Raw genomic sequence first — 21,008 nt, forward strand, 5'->3', positions numbered from 1 at the left:
ACAGTACTTGACTTTCAATAAACAATCATTTTGCTTTTCTGAATCCTCAGTTTTCCCATCTGATAAATGGGGATTTTGGTGAAATTGCATGCCAGTCCTCACATTTCCTGAATCTGAACTTTGTCCCAGGTGTCCATTCTCTCTCAGTCCCCTGTGGTCCTGGATGATTGGAGGGCTCCCTCGTAACTATGGTGGAGACATCCTCTTCTGCAGTGAGCAGATCCTGCCCATGTAGAGGGGTGGAACCTAGTCTCCTTGTCATGAGTGACATGTTCTCTAAAGTGTCTTGGTGTCAGGAGTTCTTGGATGCTTTGAAATCTATCACCTTTGTGTGGATGATGTAATCTTGATTTTTGGAGACATGTTCTGATCTAGTGAAAGATCTATGGGAGTAAACCGAAAAGGGGGAAGAAAAATAATAGAAAAGGAAATAGAAGAGTTCAACTGAATTTCTAATGAGATACATCTTCGCCTTAACTGTGGTTGCTTTTAAAAAGAAATGTACTCTATTTAATGTGCTTCAATTTGTTCATTAATTGAACAGTATTTATTGAGCACCTACTATGTGTCAGACATTATTCCAGATAATTGGGAACAACAATGAAGAAAATAGGCAAAGAGTCCTGTCCTCTTATATTGCAGCATGGGGAGAACAATAAATAAGGAAATGTTATAGCATGTTAGGAAGCCTAAGTGCTACGGAAATCGAAAACAGACCAATAACCTTTGGGCCAGGAAATAATAACAATAAAAAATATCCTCTCTCCTCTTGTAGGAGAAAACACCTTTCATGAGATGCTTCTGATTCTTCGGTAACTAATCTCCTTGGGTGAGATCCAAAACTGATCTGCCTGTTTTGGAAGAGAATTTGGTATAATGCTATTTCAAGGAAGTCCTCGTCTGATTTAATACATGGGCTACTACGTCGTGAAACAATTTTTGCAGTGATGAGCTGCCAGAGAGAAAATGAACATTCCCGTGAGGCATGGCTTATGAAAGAGAAGGAATGATCCCATTAAATAAGGGCATTTCGGCCGTGCTGCCCTTCTCCTGGAAAATGGAAGGGCGCTGCCTTTACTGGCTGAGGTTTGGGAGAAGATGCAGGAACCTGCAGTCTATCCCAGTTCTCCTGCACAAATGTCCTGGTCCCTGCCAAGGGTGTAGGGCAGTGCGGTAGGTGGCACTGTGGGGGAGAAACCAGAGTGCATGCAGGGCCCCTGCCCTTGCCTTTCCCAGGGCACTGCCACAGGATGTTTGACTTCTTATTGTTAATCTATGGGTGCATGTTATATAGTACAGGCTATGTTCGCTGTATTGCACAGATCATCTGAGTGCATTGAACAATATATTCATAACACTAACATGTATTCAGGTCCTACTACGCGCTGGGCACTCTGCTAAGCCCCTCACATACACGAATTCACTCAATCTCAGAGCAAACCTATGAGGTAGGAATTGTTATTTCCCCCATTTACAGATGAGGAAACTGAGGCTCAGAGAGGTTAAGTCTTTTGTCCAAGGTCACACAGCCTGGGTGTGGTGGAAGGGATGATTTACCCCAGGTTTGGTGTGACTTCATGTGCACACGCTTCCTCTGCTCTTCCACCTCTGTCCTTACCCTTGAGTGATTTGGGGTTTCGAGGGCTGGGTTGGGAATGACGGCGCTGACTTTGCCGCTCTGTGTTGGCATCCCTCCATCTGTTCTCCTTCACAGGGAGTGGGAGAGAGCTTATTTAAGACTACGCATTCTCACGTCTCCTCTTTCCCACTGCTGCCTGCCCACTTCCAGTTTCTCAAAATGCCGCGAGGACCAGAAAGCACAGCGAGTGTGGTGTCTCCCGCACCCCAGTGCACCTCAGCAGCTTTGGGTCTGAGCTGCCCCCCTAGGAGAGAGAGAATGGGGGCTCCCGCACGTCCTTGGTTGATAGAGCAGGGTGGATCAGAGCCCAGCTCTGAGACCGGCCAACTCAATTCACATCTTAGCTTGGCCACTTGCTAATGGGACCCTCAGAGCGAGATCATTTTATCTGTCTCAGGCTCAGTTTTCTTACCTGTACAATGGGAGCAATAATAGTACCCACCTCACAGGGATTCAGCGAGGTAATGTGAGTAAAACACCGTGTACAGAGGACCAGCTTAAGGCACAGAAGCCACGATTATCCCTGGCTTCTCGTTCGAACCTGCCCATCCTATTTTATTGCACCGGAGGAGAAAACAAACCAGAATGGAACCAAAAATAAGGCAGTGGGATGTGAGGACGTCCACGTTGGCAGGCAGCAAGCTGCTGCTTATTTTAATTCCTGTTCCCACACACCAACTTATTCATTTTTGTTTCCCTTACAAATTCCTTATCCTACCTCACTAAAATACATGCACCTTGAAATGAGAGACGTGTCTTATTTTGAGACTTGAATAACATGCTCGGGAGAGAACTCATTTGTCTGTCTGTCTCATTCTTTTGGGAGCCGTAGCCCCACGGTAGGTCAATGTCCCGCGCTTCCTTTGTTTGTATGTTTTTCTTGAGGGTAATCTCGTGTGGTTAAAAGAAGAGATTAGGGAAAAAGTAATAACGAACTCACCAGCCAGTTGTCTGACCCGTTTTTATTGAACATGCACTGTGTGCCCAGCGTGGGGTAAGAGAGACACAGGCCTGGTCACCCTCTTTCCTGGCTGTCCTGGGATTTCCGACATCATCTTCTCCTCTCTGGCTGATGAGGTCAGGGGATGGCAAGAAGCCTTAGTCGTTGGAACCGTGACTGGAAAACTGTAAATCTGGTTCTATTGCCCCTGTCAGAGCTGGCCTTAGACCTCAGACCTTAAAGTCTTCAGCAACCTCTGCCAGAAAATAGAAAACTCTGCTCAAAAAATAGCAACGTGAGTTAGTGCCCGATCAGGGCAATTAAAATGATTGAGGGTATCTGTTTATAAATCCATGTCTGAGCGGCCCCTTTTTGTGTCAGAAGGTGATAAAACAGGATTGTAAAAAAAGTACAGGCCCTTAAAAACAACAACAGGGAGAGGACAAAACAGAGTTCCTGCTGGAGACCAACGCTGCAATCTAGTTTGGGAACCAAAATAAACACACACGCAGCGACAGCAGGGGACACCAACCGCTATGTAATTGAGTTCGAAATTGCGAGGTTCGGGCTGTAAAGGCCGTGGGAGTTCAGAGGAGAATGCGCTCCCGGGGGTGGGAGAGCGCGGGGAGGCTTCTGCGAGAGGCTGGGGACAGCTGAGGCTTGCGGGACGGGCTCAGACAGGGCGACAGGGTGGAAGCAGACGCTTCCGAGGGGAGAGGAGCCTCGCGTGTGTGGAGCATGGCGAGCACCCACGGATGACAACCCATCCGAGATAAGGAAGTGGCCTGGCCGGGCACCAAGCACGAGTCTCGCAACCCCGCAAGATGGGTGTAGTAGTTTCTGTTGCCGCAGTAACACGTCTACTACAAACATCACGCCTTAAAATAACACAGGTGTATCATCTTACAGTTCCAGAGGTTAGAAGTCCAACATGGGTCTCTCTGGGCTGAGATAAAGGTGTCTTCAGGACTGTGCTCCTTGCTGGAGGCTGTAGGGGAGGTTCCATTTCCTTGCCTTTTCCAGCTTGTAGATGCCACCTGCATGCCTTGGCTTACGGCCTCTGCCTCCACCCTCAACGCCGGCAGCAGTGGAGGAGTCCCCACCTTGTGTCCCTCTGATCCTGCTTTCTGTCGTCTCCTCTCTCTCACTCTCCTTCTCTGCCTCCCTCTTCTACTTTTAAGGACCCTTGTGATTCCAGAATAGTCTCCCCATCTCAAGGTCAGCTGATGGGCAATCTTAATTGTCTGCTGCCATAGTTGTCCTTTGCCGTGTAACCATATTCACAGGAAACCTTTGGGGGAGCCATTGCTCTGCCTACTTAAGGGATATTGTCATTCCCATTTTGCCAGAGAGGAAGCTGAGGCTCAGAGGGGCTAAGTGACTTGCCTGAGGTCATGGAGCCCGGAAGAGTTAGTGCTGGGATCCATACCCCTGTTCAGATGTGCCAGGGGCTCTCTGCACAGCCTTTTGGAGCCCAAAAGCTCCAGCAGCCACTCAGGGTCCTCTGGGGACCTTGATTCCTTGTGGCTTTCCATCCTGTTATGGAGCGAGACCCTTGGGGAGAGCCTCATTGGAGCCTGGGACCCTCCCCCACGCCTCACTTCCACTTTCTTTTCATAGGAACAGATAAATCACTAGACAGACTGGCCTGTTTTTGCTCTTAAGCAGCTTACGCTGCGGTTTGGGCATCCCTTCCTGTGTGGCTGTGGCAACTCAGGGGTGCATGGCAGGTCTGCATGTCCTCCTCTTAAAAGCCCTCTTTTCTTGAGAATCATGCTTTCTTGCTTTTTTGGAGTTTATAGAGAAACAAGAATTTAAGAGTACCAAATGAGGCAAAAGAGTCGTTATGGCACACCACCCTTTTCCTAAAGGAAGTGGTGTATGAGGTCAGGACACCACTTTCCCCTTTTAATGGTCACCCTATCAGGGGCTTGGCTGAAGTCTCGGGCGTCTCTGGTGTCATCTGCTTCAACAGAGTGCCTGGCCCAAGGCCATCCCCTTGGCTGGAGAACTCCACTTTCGGGGAGGTCAGGATGGTTTGGGTAATGTCTGCACCTCATGTCGACCAGCCTCTGCATCTGTAAGAATAATGGAGAGTGGAAGCTCTGCACTGGTTTCAGTTTCCTGACATCAGGAATTTTCAGTGTGTTGAGATTTAAACAAACAAACAAAAAGAGAGTGTGGTTTGGCCAGAAAGTGGAGGCAGCCGCTGGCCCCGGCCTCTCCTTCCCTATACTTCCCGCCCCAGCCCCAGGCTGCCGGTGGCATCTTTCTTGTTGCCTCTCCCCTGTGCCTGGCCATGAGAACGTTTCTGTGCCCCTCTGCAGGTTTTCATCCTTGTCCCCAGGAAGGCACCGCCATAGCACCACCTCCCGTGTGAGGCTTTCCCCTTCTCATCCCGCTAAAATGAATTCTCTCTGACCTTTTTCCTTTGCTCTTGTGATTAGTGCTGTAGGAGCAGCGTAAACAGTCTGCTTTGTACTTTCAGGTAATAATGTAAGTTCCATGGGGGCGACATAGCAGGGACCTTGGCCGCCTTGCTTTTTTGGCCGTGTCCCTAGTACCTGGAACGGTGCCTGCCACGCAGTTCGTGCTCGCTAAATGAATGAATGAGTGTCTTCTTACGATAGTGATAGTAATTAACAATTATTGATTGCTTATCAAGAGCAGGCACTGTGCTCAGTATCTCACAGGCATTCTCTGAGTTAATAGTCACAGCTCAGTGAGTAAATATTCTTAGCCCAATCTTACAGTTTAGGAAGCTGCAATCTGGGGGTGAGGCAGTTTTCCCAGGTGGTAAGTGGCAGATCCAGGACTCATCCCAGCTCAGTCCGATACTAGAGCCCATCTTTGAAAATTACCAGACCTATGGTTCCCGTGGTGGTTCCAGGCTTGGCAGCATCAGCATCGCCTGGGGACTGGTTGGACTTGATGGTTCTTAGAACCCAACCCAGACCCAGGAATCAGAAACTGTGTGAGTTGGATCCAGCAACCTGTGTCTTAACGATGCACCCCTGGTAACCCGATGCTCACTCAGTCTTGGGAGCTGCTGTCTTAGGCTGTGCTGGGATATTGGACTGCATATTAGAATCCTCCGGAAGGCTTTTAAAACTCTCCATATTCAGGCCAAACCTCTACTGATTAAATGAGTATTTCTGGGCTGGGGGGGGCAGTGACCCAGTCTTAGCATTTTTAATGCCCCCCATTTGTGTCTAAAGAGCAGCAAGGATGAGAACCACTTGCATATATCTTCTAACTGTGAATTTCAAGTAAATCCCTTCTAGAAGAGTGCTTTCTAAACTTCAGTGTCCGTATGTAGTACGAGGTGCTCTTGTTAGCATGCAATTTCTGATCCAGAAGGTCTGTGGTGAGATCGGAGACTGGCATTTCTGTAGGTCCCCAGTGTCGCAGATGCTTCTGGTCTGGGGACCACACTTTGAGTAGCAAGGCTTTCCAGCCCTGACTGCTGTGCAATATGGCAGCTACTCGCCACACTTGGCTGTTTCAATGTAGAGGAATGAAAATTAAGTCAGATTAAAAATTCAGCTCCTCTGTCGTACTAGCTGCTTTTCAAGCCCTAGTAGCTCCACGTAGCTGGTGGCTATAGTGTTGGGCAGCACAAATGCAGAACATTCCATCCTTGTGGAAAGTTCTGTTACTGGACCGTGCTGCTCTAGAATGGGAACCTGTGACAGTGAGCACCGTGACTCTTGCTTTTTGTATGTTCAGGACACTCTTGTGTACGGTGGAGCTTAACAAATGTTTTTTGAAGTGATTTTGAGGGAGAGGACGATTGGTAAAAAAAATCCATATCTAAAAAAAGTAAATAACTTTCTTGAATGGATGCTAGAGAAATCACTAGAATCACCATTAAAAGGAGCCCTCCACCACTCCACCCCAATTAAATTGAATATACTGAAGGCATCAGAGGCTCAGGGCCTGGCTCCGGCTCCAGCCTCTGCTCCAGAACTCCCCAGTCTGCTGCCGAAATGGCCTTTTGGCTCCAGAAGGAAAGGTCTCTGGTTCCCCCTACAGGATGGTTCTGGAGCTTACGGGATTAGCGTGAGGTTAAGTAGCCGCGGAAGGGAGGGGAGCGAATTGGCTCCCGGGCAATGGCAGTTTGAGGTTAGCCGTGGTGGTGGTGGTAGGCTCACTTTGAATTCCCAGAAGCCATCTGCCATCTGATAACTCGACTCCACCACTATGACCACGAACCCCTCTGTCTCCACAAGGGGGTTCTCAGGGGCGGTGCCCAAGGTCAGGATGGAGGGGCCCAGAGGTCACCTGTGCCATGTCACAAGGCAGCTCAACCTTCATCTTGGACTTATATGTTTTCTCAAGCCCAAAGCCTTCTGAGGAAACCCCTCCCTGTACTCTGTGGCTTTATTTAAAATAATGATAATGAAGTAAAGAAAAATATGATTTCCTTTTTAGGGGCCAGGTCACTTTAGGGGAGAAAAAGAGAGAGAGAGAAAAAACAGTCCACAAGAAAAAGTGCTTCTATAACAAGAATAAAGTTGGATGTGTTCATATTGCATATATTATATATGTGTATCTGTATGTGTGTGTATATATACATACATATATAATTATCTCAGGTATTCTTCCAAACACTACTGTGAAATAGGTGTCATTTTGGGGCCCATTCTACAGATGGGGAAACTGAGGCTTGGAAAGGTTAAGTAACTTGCTGAGAGTCGTGTCGTAAGTGGAATAGCCAGGCTTTGAACTCAGGTATTCTACCTCCAAGGTGCATGTTCCTTGATATGGAATTGTGCAGCTTGTCAAGCTATAAACTTATCTAGCCATTATTTTTACATTTAAAAAAATTATAACAGTCTTGTCCAATCAGATCAAATGCTAAATGCAGTTTCTTCCTTGTTGCAGTCCCCTGACAAAAAGCAGAGACACTTCTAGTCAGGATTTCACTGGTACCCCCAGGTGAGAAAGGAAATTAAGAAAAGTAACTCATCCATTTTTTTAAAAAATCACATAATAACAATTTCTAAAACTTATTAGCCTCCAAATTACTTCCCCCTCCACCCGATTCACCAGTCCGTTGGCCTGAGCTGCTTGGCCTATTCTATGCAAGTAGACAAACACAATCCATGTTCTTACTGTTAGTCCATGTTAAAATAGCACCATTTTAGAGATGATGAGCCACCATGGTCTGAATGTGTGAACGGCCCCACATTCATATGTTGAAACTGAATCCCAGCACAGTGGAGTTGGGAGGTGGGGTCTCTGGGCTGTGATTGGGTCCTGAGGGTGGGGCCCTCATAAATGGGATCAGTGCCCTTATAAAAGAGCCTGCTTGTCCCTCTCACTATGTGAGGACACAGGAAGGTGCCAGCCATGAAGCAGAGAGCAAACCCTCACTAGACACTGACTCTGTTGGCACCTTGATCCTTTGACATCCTGGCCTCTAGAACTGTAAGCAATACATCACTGTTGTTTATAAATTAGCCAGTCTAAGGTATTTTGTGATAGTAGCTCAAATGGAATAAATCATGGGGCTCTACTAGTTGCCTGAGCTTTTCTTTCTTCCTTTTTTGAAGGAGGGGAGAACTCAGCGGCACCATGCGCCTTAGGAATAGCATTGAGATGGAATCGCAGAAGTGTGGCAAGAAAAAAGAACTTATTATTAAATTCTGTCCCTGTGTTTGGGCTCTGAAGAAGGCAGGCCAAGTAAAGTGCAGTGCTAAAAACTTGGATATACTTCAGGGAGCTCATTGTCTTTCTAGTAGCTGCTGTAGCTGCAGCTGCTTCTAAAGAAATTACACCTCTCTGAGAGATTTCCAATTGTGTTCCCTTGATATTGCTTTGTCAGGGACACGCTTTAAATAAGTGGCCCTCCGTAGGTAGCAGAGATTCTAAATCCTCATTGACTCGCACGGCTCTGTTATATGCCAAATTGGAAATAACATTCTGAAATGAATGTCTTCAAGGAACAAATTCAGCAGTAGGTTTTCATAGATGCCAAAACCTCTCCAGATGGCTGTACTTCATCTGGGGTATTATTGGAACAGCCTCCTCGGGCAACCTAAATCTCTAAGACCGGATGCATATTTACCTTCGCATCATCTTCAAAAAATAGATGCCTTGATTCTTTTCCATGGGATCAAGGCCATGACGGATCGACCTGGCTAGCAGATAAGGTAGGAAGAAAATGAACACCAGGAAGCAGCTCAGAGACACTGTTCAATTGAACTCCTACCATATGCAAATCACTAGTTCCCAGGAGTGACCCAAAGATGCGGAAAACATAGATTTTGCTTTTGTAAGAGGTTGATGATGTAATCAGGTATGTACTCTATAAAGAAGAGCAATAAGTTCATAGGAATTTAAAGGAGGAACAGATGGAGGAAAGTTGGCTGTCCCAGCCTGAAGTAGATTTCAGGTACCTAAAAAGTAAACATATTCCTCCTAGAATATGCTACTCAAGGTGTGGTCTGCAGGCCGACACATGACCTGGGAGCTTAATTTAAAGAAATGAAAAATTTCAAGCCCAACCTCAAACCTGGAGATTCTCTGGAAAATGGGGCTGGGGGCTCTGTTTTAACAAACCCTCCAGGTGATTCTTACATAGGCTGCAGTGACCTTGGCCATGTGTTAGGCTCACCTGGGAACTCTGGCGCCTCCTCCTGGCCAGACTGTACTTCAGACCAAGGACATAGTCGGGTAGAAATTGGCTACCGGAATGTTTAAAGTTCTCTGAATAATTTCAACGTGCAGCCAAGGTTGAGAAGCCCTGCATAGTGGTGGTTCTTAAACCAGAGGAACACACCCGAGTTACCTGAGAAATTTTATTTAAAAAGACACACAAAACATTTAAGCCCCTTCCCAAATCTGGTTGTGATTAAGGACAGTTGTTTTGGAGCATGAACACTGCATATTCTGGACAGACCAGTGGTTCTGAAACTTCAGGCACCTCAGATTCACCTGGAGGACTGGTTAAAACACAGATTTTTGGGTTTTATCCCTAAAGATTTGGATTCAGTATACCGGGGGCCGGGCCTGAGGATTCACCGCATTCTAAGTGACGCTGTTGCCAGTCTGGGGGCCACATTTTGAGATCCATGAGTCTAGCCTAGCACAAGGCTGAACTTGAATTCCAGTAGAGGCTGCCATGCTGGTTTCCAGGATTCTGGTATTCCAGCAAAGGTTGCTATTTTTATGCTCCAAAATACCAGTATTTTTATTGATGCAATCCTTTATTTCAGTATGTTTTTGAAATTAAAATCTGAATCATTTACACCTTGAGATATGCCCACCGTATTATATTCAACATTACAATTTCAACTGGAACAGTGAACCCTCTTTAGAAAGCCTTCTCATCTCCCATGTGTAATCCCCTTCTAAGGTATTCCAAGTCCTTGGTTCCTAGTGAGAGCGAGTGCCTCTGCCTGTTTTTATTAGTCATGAATATTTTCTCCAGAGCCAGTTTGATTGATATCTCTTCCTAAACTCCCTGAAATTGGGATAGAGTCAGCTCATTAAGGAAAATAGGAAGAGGGTGTGCTGGAGATTAGGGAAGGGGAATGGAGGAGGGAGGTCCCCAGGCCCAAATCCTGTCCTTTCCCTGGAGCCTGACCTCCCTTCCCCCAGGGATACAATCCCTCAACTCACTTCTCCAGGGAATGAGTCTCTTAGAGCCCACTCCTCTCCATCCCTAGGGTAAATTATTTTAACATACCTGTCCCAGTCATCTCACCCACAAACACTGAGATGCCCAGGCCTGGACCCAAGCCTGCCTACAAGAATAAGAACAGGTGATGGGGTGGTGAGCAGGTCCCCATTTTTCATAAGACATATTAGACAGATCACTTGAAATAAGTGACAAACACCAGTATGGTGCCATTTTGCTCCCATGTCACAATCACTAAATTCAACTTCTCTCTTTAAGGCCAGATAGAAATTTAGCATCCCAGTTCACAAAGGGCACCATTAACTGGTTATTTCCCGGGTAGATTGCAAAACTCTCTGGCCAAAATGGAGACCCAGCAAATGCTTCCTTTCTGTAAAAACTCAGCCTCACAGTCTTTGTCCTTCATATTCTCACCCAGCCTCCCTTGCACTCCTGTTGTCTGCCTTTCTGTGAAGTTCTCCCCTTTTGACTCTAGCCAGACCACTTACCAGCCACTCCCTCCCCAATCTCAGATTCCATCTCCATGACTTTGATAGTTCCTTGTCTGGCAGGTGCTCACCCATCCTCTCTGCTTACCTGAACTCAACCAGTTAGGATCTTGCCTCTTCTAAAACCGCTGTTATCCGAACCACTCTTGTGATCATGGGTGGTCTTCTGATGTGGTTGTATTTTTTTAAGTAATGTATATGTCCTGGCTTATCAACTAGATCAGGAGTTGGCCAATCCGGCCTGCTGCCTGATTTTGTAAATAAAGTTTTATTGGAACTCAGCCATGCCCATTTATTCACATATTGTTTATGACAATGAGACAGAGACTGTAGGGCCCACAAAGCCTAAAATAGTGATTCTGTTGCTCTTTTGGAGAAAGTTTGCTGATCCCTGGTCTAGACATAGCAGCTATGTTATATGTCACCATTAAATATAAAATGTCCAATTTCGAATCAAAAGCTTAGTTTATTATATCTCAAACAAGAAGCAGTACAATTAATCAAAGTACATGCTTAAACTAGCAACACAGTTTTGCCATCTTGATGGTAACTTGCTTATGTCAGCAGCAAAGAAGCCTGGAGATTGAGTGGTGATGAAATCATGAAAGGCCTTTTCCACAGCTTGTTGAGAATCAAATACTTTTCCTTGCAAGAAGTTGTCCAAAGCCTGGAAGAAGTGGTGAATATGGTGATGACAGAGAGTTTCCAAGTCCAGCTTCTGTCGTTTGAGCTGTGTTGTTTGTGTGACATGTGGTCTTACAAGAGGATCGGTCTGTCTCTATCGACCAATCTCGGCTGCATAATTTCAAGCATCTTCATCATTTTGTCCTATTGGTTGCAGTTGACATCCCCTGTAATTGACTGAGCAGGTTTCATGAAGCTGTAGTGGATAATACCAGCACTGGACCACCAAACAGAAACCAATAGCTTTTTTTGATGAATATTTAGTTTTGGACTGTGTTTCAGCACTTCATCTTTATCCAACCATTGTGCCGAACACTTTCAATTGTCAAAAAGAATCCATTTTTCATCACATGTAACAATACAGTGTAGAAATGGTTTGCCTTTGTGTCATGACAGCAAAGAAAGGCAAGCTTTGAGATGATTTCTCTTCTGATGCTCATTTAATCTATGCAATACCCATCTATCCAGCTTCTTTACCTTGCCCATTTGTTTGAAATGGTCCAATTTTGTTGGAATAGTAAAGTCAAACCTTGCTGCTAATTCATGCATAGATTGAGATGGATTCGCTTCCACTAAAGCTTTCAGCTCATCATTATCCACTTTGGTCTCAGGTCACCCACGTGGCTCATTTTCAAGATTAAAATCACCAGAATGAAACTTCTCAAACCATTAATGTACTGTGCAATCATTAGCCACATCCTTCCCAAACACTTTGTTGATATTTTGAGCTATCTGTGCTGCATTGGTTCCACAACGGAACTCATACTAAAAAATAACATGAATTTTTGACTTATCCATGGTTTCACAAAAAGTGCTCTAAAAAAAAAAAAAATTGAAAGATAATCACAAGCCAAAACATGAGTTTGAAAGAATGAAGATGTACCCTCACAATAAAAAAAAACAACAAACAAGAAGTGTCAAAGTGAAATGTCAGAGATATCAACTGTCAAACTTAGTGCTTAAGGAAATTGGACATTCCATACTTAATAACCTAATATATTCTTTAATAACCTAATATATTCTAAATGTCTGGCATGATGGTTTGCATACAGTAGCTACAATTAAGTTTTGATAATCCAGGCATGAACGTTCCTGTGAAATCATTAGAAAAGTAGTAGTAATAAAATAAAAACTTATTTTTGCTATTATTATTATAGCTACCATATACAGTCATGTGCTACCTAATGACATTTCAGTCAACAACAGATGGCATATACTATGGTGATTCCACGAGATTATAATACCATATTTCTACTGTATCTTTTTATGTTTAGATATGTTTATATACGCAAATACGTACTGTGGTGTTACAGTTGTGTGCAGTATTCAGAACAGTAACATGCTGGCACAGGTTGCTAACCTAGGAGCAATAGGCTAAACCATACAGCCTCGGTGTGTAGCAGGCTACGCCATCTGGGCTTGTGTGTGAGTGCACTCTATGATGTTTGCACAATGATGGAATCGCCTAAGGGACAGATTTCTCAGAAAGCATTTCTGTCATTAATCGTCGCATGTCTGCATTTCGTGGCAGATATTAAACTAAGCTCCTTCACACTTATCTCATTTAATTTTCCTAACAGCCCTAAACCATAGGTAGAAGAATCTGGAAGTTGGAGAGGTGAGCTTTCTTACTAGGTATATGACTTCAGCAAGTGATACAGCAAGAATTTCAACTCAGGTGTTTGTAATCTCAGAGCCCGAGCTTCTAGTTACTATGTACTCACTGTTTAGGACTAGGCCTTACCTACAATGAGAGATGGAAATCTTCAAAAATGCTATCAATGAGGGGAGGCATGTAAACAAAACTGGCCCATGTTTTAAACAGTCTGGGACCAGAATGAAGCAAGTGACCCTGCAAGTGATCCTGCAAGTGAGGGCCTCCTTAAATGTTCCCTGGATCCCTCACTGTGCTACCCTAGTCTCAGCCCTGGTTAAGAAACTCCATAAATCTTGCCATTTTTATTATCATCATCATCTTCATTAGTATCATTATTTGCTCAATAAACCGTAAAACAGTGTAATGTGTTAGTTGCTGTGCTGGGCTTGGAGTTTAAACTAGATAAGATATTTTTGCCTGGCTGTGGGAAAGATGAGTCTGTAACCCCTGGTCGCAATCCCAAATATTTGCAGCAACAGGAGGACATTCCGTGGGTGACGCGGGCCAGGTGGAGGCTGCCTCTAGCGGGAAAGGGAATGCCTCTCTTAAAAAGGAGGCTGTTCCGTTAAAAAGAATGAAATCCTATCATTTGCAGGAACATGGCTAGAACTGGAGGTCATTATGTTAAATAAATAAGCCAAGCACAGAAAGGAAAATATTGCATGTTTTCCCTCATAGGTGAGAGCTAAAAAAGTAGACCTCATGAAGCTAGAAAGTAGATTGGTGGTTACCAGAGGCCAGGAAGGGTATCGGGAAGCAGGAGATTGATTAATGGGTACGAATATACACTTAGATAGATGAAATAGGGCTTGGTGTTTGATAGATCAGTAGGGTGACTGTCGTAACATTAATCGATTGAACATTTCAAAATAGTGAGAAGAGAATAATTTGAATGTTCCTAGTGTAAAGAAAAGATAAATATTTAAGGTGATGGATATCCCAAATATCCTGATTTGATTATATGAATGTATCAGATTATCACCTGGGCCTGGAAAATACGTATACCCAATATGTATCAATAATTTTAAAAAAATGAAGGCTATTGATCAACCTTTGGCTGAGTCTTGTTGCATTGATGCCTTCTGAATATTCAGTAGCTGTACTTCCTCCTTCTTCTCCCACTCCTCTCCCTCTTCCTCTTCCTCCAAGTCTATTATTTTTGGCCACAGTGACCTGCCCTTTGCAAGCTGGTATATGTTGCAGCATCACTATATTTCTCTGCTTGAGACAGGAAATGACGGTGTCTTCTCAACAGGAAATGGTCGTCTTAGACTGTTTCCCTTCTCACCACATCTTCTCCAGCATCCATCACAAAGCCTGTAATCTGGCATCTACTGACAACACCAAACAGGTTCCATCAGAGAAAAAACACACAAACAAAAATTCTTACCATGGTAGGTGAATATTTTAGCAAATTTAAAAAACTATCAGTTGAGTTTGCAAACTGGGTCTGAAATCCTTTCTCCAACGTTATGGTGTCTGGAACAAAGTGCACATCGTCTGAGGACTTCTTATTTTCTTGTTTATTTTTGTTCATCTTACGCCATGAACTTCCACTAGTGCAAGTGCTTCTGGTCTGGTAGGGAGGAAGGACCCTGGCTCCATTGGGAACACAAGGACTTATAGGAAACACACGGGTCCCCAGCTTTCCCACGCACTGACTTGCCCCAAATGTGTGTTCTGTCCCCACAGCCGGGAGAGGCTCTCCCCAATCCCACTTGAGCACAACTGCCTTGGCCAGACCACGCTTCTGAGAAAGATTTGTTGTGCAGTGCTGCCACCTAGTGAGAGAAGGCTGGAATGGACAACATAGTGGCTGTTGTCCTCGGAATTCTGTCTCCTTGAAGGCCGGCCGGTTGGTTAATTAACCTCTGCTGAAATAAGGCCCTAAGTCTTTTTAACTCCTATATGATAAAAAACGCTCTTAAAAGACCTCCAAACGGTCCAAAGACTATACATAAAAGCCTGAAAAAGACCAACGTGAAGCGAATAGCTAGGATTTTGAGAAGTAGGCATTTGTGTTCAGGCTAAGCACAAACTGAAACCAACTCCCTGAATAAACAATCTAAATGCTACTTGCAGGGCAGGTCAAGGAGAGGAATCCCCTGTTTTCAACTCTGTCTTCTGACTGAATTGGTTTTGAATTTGAAAGAAATATTGACGTGATCTGTCACTTTACTTTTTTTGCATGTCAAGCTTTCAGCTTCGAAAAATGCAAGAATGCTTAAGATTCCAAATAGATATGCTGATCAAACCTCAACAGAAATAGGAACTTTATTAATAACCTTGAGTCTAGTCCTAATGTGTGTTTCCCAATAAATCAGAACTGATTTATGAACCAGCAGTACAGTGTTTGAGGGCAGACTGCCCAGTGTTGGTATTATCAATGTTATCATTTCATTCTTTCCTCTTGGGAGGAGAGTTAGTATAATATCACCATTGACTACCATTGGGTAGGTCCCAGAGGTCATTTCTGTGGAAGATAATAGAGCTTCTCATATGATATTCTTTCAGCTGTCCGGCAGATGCAGCATAATATGACAAGAGGCCAAAAAAAGTAGTGAATATTTTTATCCTGAGTTGTCATGGCTTGTATCGACTCATCTTTCAGAAAGTCTGTTTCTTTTTTTTCTATTATGGCATTTTTGTCATTTCCTTTGACTCTCTGGCTGGTCTTCATCTCAGCAAAGTGGAAAAAATATATTTTCAATGGAGAGGAAAAAAAAGGAAGAAATTGAATGAGGGGAAGGAGCCACGACACAGGAGAAACAGAACTCTGGATTCCTTATGCTAGACAAAAAGAAAAGTTTAGGATTTTCAAGAGGAAGCACGTTCAGGTGGTTGGTTTTGTTATGCCAGGACTAACAGGAATCCTGGAAGCAGTTGCGGTTGGCCCAGCAGCACTTTGATTATCTGGCTGTGGCTGCTGTAGAACCAGGCAGTTATCAAGGCAAGAAAACCAAGTGACCCATGCACGTCAACGTGCCGTGCAAATGTACTGGTGTCTAAACCACTTCCACGGGGTCTAGATAGTGAAAGAAAACAACTGCTTCCAGAGGAGGCAAGAGCTAGGAAGTCATCCTGGAATCAGGTTTTAGGGGCTCCTTATGTTCCAGGATCTTTAAAAAATGATCAGTAGTGTGTGGGAGGGTGGGGGACAACGAGGGTGTTATATGTGTATGTGCGTGCATTTAAAAATAGCTACCTGAATAGCCATTTAGAGATGTATGTGGAAAGAAAATCTTCATGATTCTTAGCCCTCATGGTCTGATTCGTGAAGCCAATGTCATCTCTCTTCCCTGCTGGTGTGTGCTCAGTCTGGCCACCCTTTATGCCAAAGACCTTGAGCAGACCTTGGCCGAAACCCCAAGGTACACTCCCGTTCCCTGTCAGCAGTGATCTGTGTAATGGATTGGTGCGGGCTGCCTTGCCTTGGGCAGGGTTCGTGTGTCACTCAGGAGACGATGCATCAGACTGCCGAGTCAGAGGGAGGCTGCCTTATGTCCACAGAGACGAGTGAATCAGAAAGCCAGATGGGGACCAGCTCTCAGGACATGAAGAATGACTGCCACGCTGGAAGGGCTTGAGTACATCATGTCTCCTTATTTTACTTATGAGAAAACTTGGGCCCAGGGATGCCAAGAAATTTGCCCACATATCTTCTCCTCATGAATTAATTCTTTCCTTCATTCAACAATGATGCCCCAAGTGTCTTTCACGTGTCAGGCTTTGTTCTAGGTGCTGGGATTATACAGAGGGAAGAGTGTCATGTAAGGAGCAGAAGTGTGTCAGGCACGAGTCAATCTAAAAGAAGAATCTGACCGAGAATGAAAAGAGACTCAGGGAAGAAAAAGAAAGGAGCCAAGAAATCCACCTTAGCACTACAGTTTGGGTACCGATTTGACAATCTTTGATAATTAGAATAACTACCAGTGTGTGATGGAATGTTACCCCTGTACCATTTCTTTGCATTCATCACAGTTGTAATTACGAAGATACTTATAAGATTATTGATGAGTCTCTTTCTGCTGCTCCAGACCCAGACTGTGTGTTACATCACGGCAGGGACCTTTCTCAGCTTGATGTTTTATCCCCAGACCAGGGCAGAGCACTGGACACATGGGAGGGACTCAGTAAATAGCCACTGAGTGAAAGAGGGAATGAATGACAACATGATGAGGGTACCCGAGTTCCATTCTATAGGACAGGGGACAGCAACTTCTTCCGTAAATGTTTTCAGCTTTGGGGGCCACACCATCTCCATCGCCGTTATTCACCTCTGCCGTTGCAACATGAACGCAGCCATAGACAGGACGTAACAGAACGAACATGGCTGTATCCCAATAAAATTCTATTCATGGACACTGAAATTTGAAGTTCTTACAGTTTTCATGTTCTATAAAATATTCTAATATTTTTTAACTATTTAAAAATGTGGGAAAAGAAAACATTCTTAGCTTATGTGCTCTACAAAAACTGGTGACGGGCCAGATCCCACTCACAGGCTGTAGTTTACCAGCCCCTGTTACAGGAAGTAGATGAATTGTTAGGGTAAAGATCTTACGAGATTTTTAGTTGAGCATTCATGTGCTCAAGCATTGGTTGAGTACTTGCTCTGTGCCGGTCTCTGTAGCAGGCACAGGACGTACAAACAGAAATATGATTAGTCACCAATATCCTTGGCAGGTCAGATCTTCAAAGGATGAGTCACAACGGTGTAGTAAACATGGGCCCCGCAGTCTGTTTTATTAAGCCATGCGAAGCTCTCTACAATGAATCTGGGATTTCTAGATAACACCCTCCAAACATCACAAGTGTCTTTCCAACGTTCCTTATTCACACACTTGGAAAATTAATGTGACCGAGTGATTCTCCCACTATCTCTAAGTGAATTTGCCTGTCTAGTGCTTAAAAACTTTCTGCTGGTTCTGTCTTATTCTTTCCCCACTGGGGAGTGACAGTGGGTTTTCAGATAACTTCCTTAGAGATCAGAGAGAAAGATTTAGGAAAAAAAAAAAAAAACAAAAAAACAATTCCATCTCCTCTCACTTGGCTTGGGTCTTTCCCAGTCTTCATCTTGATTGAAACTAGAGGCAAAGATGTTATCTCTGCATTGTAGTCATAGAACAATAGAATCCCCTGTCTTTTTTATTTCCTGAGGCTAGAAAGTGGTCCAGGAAAATATTAATAAAAATAGAAGATGAGGTTAGAACCCTAAAAGGTTTTGCATAATACTTTTCCTGTTTTTCTGTTTCTAGCCTGTCTTAATCCAATAATCTATTATACCACAGCTAGTAGTGTCTTTCTCTATCACCAACAATTTTGCAATCCTCCAGAATCCTTTTGGGAATTCCAGGGCAAAGGGCCTTAAACAAGAACTTAATTGTCTGAGAGATTTTGTTTGCTTATTAGAATGGTTTGGCCCACAGCATTAGCTGCGTGGGGGAATAATTCCCTTAGCTGCCATCAGTTTTACAGCTCCTTGCCCAGAGGACGACAGTTGTTTTTACCTTAAGGGATGCTTGGAATGGGGCCACGCAGGGTGCCAATTTTGGGTACCTTTAACTGGTCTTAAAGTAATAACTGTTTAAGCAGAATCAGTGTGCTTCTTGTCTGGGGGGGGTAAAGGCAGAAGGAGGAAAGAACAGGATTTGGGGATGTAATTTTGAGATTAATAAATGATTCATTCAGCAGATATGCATTGATCATAGCACTGTGCTTGTCATGCATCATATGCTGTGAAATGTAATTTCAGCCTAGAGTAGCTCAATCTAGTTATGGATATGGGAATTCAAAATACTTTGTCTATCAAAGAGTTTAAAGTCTTTGATGAGTAAATGTAACAGAGGAATAAATAAATAGTTAAATAATAACACTGAAGAGTAAACATGAGAAGCTATGCATTTACATGCATGCAGATGCACTTACTGCTTTGGATATAATTCACACATTATCCGTGTGTTGATTACAAGATACATGCACACACCTATACACACGTATAATTGAGTTCAGCTGCGGGAGATAGTAATTAAATGATGGAATCTAGGGTGCCTGTGCCTGACTTTTCGCAGATGAGGTATCTGGTTGGTACAATGCAATAACTAATATTAAAACCGGTGGGCTACATCAGTGAGTCCAAATGGAAAATCCTACCTGTCCTGCTCACCTTGCTCTGAATAAATAAGCACAGGCATCGGTAAAACAGCTGTTATTTATTTGCTTATCCCACATCTGTCCTTGAAGGCTCTCACATGGGCAAGGACCATGGCGCAGGCAGACGACGTTTCCATCAGCAGCAGGTCGGGCCAAGCCTGTGGCTGGCCATACTGAGGGAATGAGAGACCTTGGAGCGACTGGGCCTCCTAGAAAAACAGGCTCGTAAGTCAAGAGCAGGGTGTCAGCTCCCTGTGTGTATTTCATGGTGAGAGTGAAAGCAGACCTAAATTATGAGTTGTTGAGCCTCCTGCTTGAATCTGTTCAATTCTTAATTTGAAAGGAAGCTCTGTGCCAAGGGAGTATAACATAGGAAAGGAGTGGCCTGAATGACTAAGGAAATCGGGGCCCATCAGGACTGCTTGAGTGTACGTAGGTGTGTTTAGAAGACACAACAACATTTCTACAGCTGTTTAACTATGTGAAAACATTTTGTATTTGATCAGCTCGATGAGATGGATGTGATTCTCATCCTCAATTTGGCAGACACCGATAAGGATGCTGTAAGAGGTCTATGATGTCACGTATCTAGTAAATAGCACAGCCAGGGCTAGCGTTAGCGGTCTCCTAACCAGTCGCACCCTCACTGCTGTGAGAGCCCTGGCATGCACCTGCCCTCTCCGTGCGGGCCGGTTAGTTAAGGTCTCTATGCAGTCCGGGTGAGCTGTGATCTGGTTAGGGCACATGTATTGCACACTGTAAGTTGAAAGCAGGTAGAGGTACCTGTGGCCGTGGGGACTTGCTAGGGGAGTTGGACTTGAGTTGAGCCTTAAAGCATGGCAGAGGTTTGCCTAAATGGAGCCGAGGGCCAAGGGCATCCCAGACAAGATAAAAAGGTGAGCAGGGGGAGGAATGTGCGTGCTGCTTTGGGGAGCCAGGAAGTAGACTAGTCTGGATATTGCAGTGTTTGTGTTGGGGGGAAGCTGAGGGATCTGCAGTGGGTGGTTATAGTGACTGGAGTGGGTTTACTCTGGGGCAGGCAGACCCGCTGAAGCCCTTGGGGAAGATGGGGGACACTGGAGGGGGGGTCTCTTACCTGTCGCCCACCCTGTCATGGACCTTCTCTTTCAGGCTGCCCTGCAGAGGCCCAGCAGATGGAATTCACCCACCCATCCATCCACCCATTCCTTCATTTCAGGTCACCTTATTTCATTCAACAGACCTTTATTATGTGCCTCCCATGTTCTAGGCACTGTGTCAAGTCTTAGAGAAGTTACTAAAAGGAACCCTCAGTGAATGTTGGGTGAATTCAGAAATGAATGAAGGAACAAAAGGAAAGGAGCAGGGGTTGGTGAGTGCATTTGTAGGGGAGGAGGAAGTAAGTACAGAACTGTGTGCTGGGCTCAGTATAGCAGTGTGCTGCTGGGGAAACGGGCAGAGAGGTGACAACCCGAGGTCCCCAGGAAGACTGTCCAAAAAGAGGTGGTGTTCTGGGTGGTTCTTGGAGTCTGGAGTAGAACTTTGCTACCTAGAGAAGGGGGGAATAGGCAGGCCGAACTGAGGGCCAGGGTTTGCAAATGAACAAAGACCTAAAAATTGGGGGGGAAAGCAGGAATATAGGTGTAACTTAAGTTGAAGGGGAGAGGAAGGTAAGGGCAGAAGATGCAGGGAAAATGTTTCCATGTCGGATTAAATCAGACCACCCAGTCCAAGGTCATTTCTCCATCTTGCGCAAACCTTGGGCAACAAGAGTGTGGCTCGGGGAAGTTTTCTCATTCGAAGTCCAACATTAAGCCCAT

General features: G+C 44.6%; 1 protein-coding gene across 6 annotated transcripts in view; it reads left to right on the forward strand.

Moving 5' to 3' along the window:
* Nucleotides 1-21,008, forward strand: part of KCNMA1 (potassium calcium-activated channel subfamily M alpha 1) — a 722,666-nt gene that overhangs the window by 424,973 nt on the left and 276,685 nt on the right. The gene's annotated exons all lie outside the window — the stretch shown is intronic.

The sequence above is a fragment of the Lemur catta genome, chromosome 14, assembly GCF_020740605.2.
Source record: "Lemur catta isolate mLemCat1 chromosome 14, mLemCat1.pri, whole genome shotgun sequence".
Classification (NCBI taxonomy): Eukaryota; Metazoa; Chordata; class Mammalia; order Primates; family Lemuridae; genus Lemur; species Lemur catta.